The sequence below is a fragment of the Rhea americana genome, unplaced genomic scaffold, assembly GCF_003343005.1.
Source record: "Rhea americana isolate MKP2758 unplaced genomic scaffold, rheAme1 scaffold_208, whole genome shotgun sequence".
Lineage (NCBI taxonomy): Eukaryota > Metazoa > Chordata > Aves > Rheiformes > Rheidae > Rhea > Rhea americana.
Genome location: NW_028186239.1, coordinates 194628 through 196680, shown reverse-complemented (window position 1 = coordinate 196680; position 2053 = coordinate 194628).

Below are 2053 nucleotides of genomic sequence, written 5' to 3'. Positions count from 1 at the left end.
TTATATGCTAAAATCCTTAAGTGTCTGCTCAGCTTTGGAAATTTCATATGTTTAAAGTTATCATTTAGGATCCTTCCCTTTTTCTGAGATCTTCCAAGGGCCCTTAAAAATCAGGATGTCCAAGTCCAAGTAGGAAATCAAAACCTAGCTCCTTTAGCATCTTTGAAAAGCATAGTCTTATGCTGCTGCTATAGGCTGATAWTGACAAGAAATTGAATTATTGCAGCTTACCTTCTAGGCATATACTCCAAAGACAAAGCCAAACRTGTCAGCTTGCACCCCACAGTTGCACTCCCTTTGCTGTTGTGATCATCCCCATGGTCAGCTACCGTGGGTGAGCTGCTGAGCAGCAACGTGTGCTGCAGGAACTCAATTTCCAGCCACTGGTGAAGTCAGTCACACTCAATGACATCCAATACTTTTGCATTTGAGGGGGCAAATTCTATGCCATACCCTACGAGTGTGCCTTTAGACTGCTCCAGATCTATGATTACTGTTCTACTGTAGAACAAAATTGTTTTCCAGCTCAGAGACAAGTAGCCTTCACAAGCTGCATGTTYTTATACTCACAAAACTGTTTATTTTATGTGTTTAGAATCTTCGTAACTTATATATTCATTTGTCTCCTAAAATACTTGGTGGGCTGGGCAGATCAATCATTTACTGTAGCTAATTAACTGAGGATCTCCTTCCTCTCTTTTTTTTCCGAGACCCCTCTCAGCAATAAAGCACAAAACACTCTCAAAGTAACTAAAAGCCCACAAGACTCAAAAGGCTTCAGACTGGTAAAATGTGARAAAAAACACTTATTTCGGCAAGAAAATACTCAGAAGCTTCACAGTCTGAGTTTAGACTCTGCACTCCCAAGCCTGTTACACATGGATTGGGTCTAGGGCCACGTGCACAGGTCGATTCCTTAAGACAGTAAAATTGACAGTCTCATTGGTTTCAGTGGGACTATTCAGCAATGAGTGTTTATTTATATCAAGGGGACTGATATAATTTTGCTCCACTATGACCTGAGTGTGATAACTTCTCTGGTAAAAACCTACAAAAAAGAAAAAAAAAAGAAAAGAAAAAAAGGGGAAAAAAGAAAAAAGAAAGAAAAAAGTGAAATGTAGAGAGGGAGAGGTTGTAAATATCATTGGCAGCAAGCAGACTAGAAGCAGCTGTCTCTAGCAGACATGTTTCGTTCAGATCAAAGAGAGTGCTTGGGATGTTTGGAAATAACCCACGTTTACTATATATTTAACTACAAGCTTTGCGTTTGTTTGGACACAATCAGGGATTTATGCTTAAACAAGAGCTCTTCCCACCCAGGTTTTGCTCACAGAGCACCACTTTCCTGTGGCACTGGCACRTAAGTGCCAACCTGCCACATGGAGTACGTGCAAACCGCTGTGTCGGGAGGGCTCCTGTTTTCACAGCTTTTGGTCACGCAGAGCTGGATGTGAATGGAGCTGTTGTCGGAGTGTGCCCCTTTTCGTGAACCTAAATGCTTTCATTAGCAGGGGGAAAAACGAAGATGAKTTTGTGCTTTGGATGTGATAGATATTAAGCCATGGCATTAGGTAACCATTACCACTGCTCAGAACTAGTCCCTCAGGAATGCTGTGGGTTGTTTTTGCCATGAGGGTCTCTATCATCTGCCATACACTCAGTAGGATGGCAAACTGGTTTGGAGACTCAGAGCCCATCCTACRTCATTTGCAGTGACCGCCTGTCCTTGTTAAGAACATGAAAGGATGCAATTTTTGCCTTTACAGCTGTGTCACATTTCCTCTCTTTTCACTTTGTTTCTGTGTAAATGCTTATTTTTGTGCATGTGCATACTAAGCTTTCAATTCTAAGTGTTTAAAACTTTAAATAATAGAACAGTGTTGCTATCTACTTGCAGGACAATGCAGGGCCTTTTATGACTTCGCAGGTATTTCTAGATCAGTTGCAAGGAGAGTATAAGATAACAGAGTGTAGATATCTGTACTAGAGTCTTGCCAGACTGCTAGCACCTGTGTTTCCTAAAAAAAAAAAAAAAAAAAAAAAAAAAAAAAAA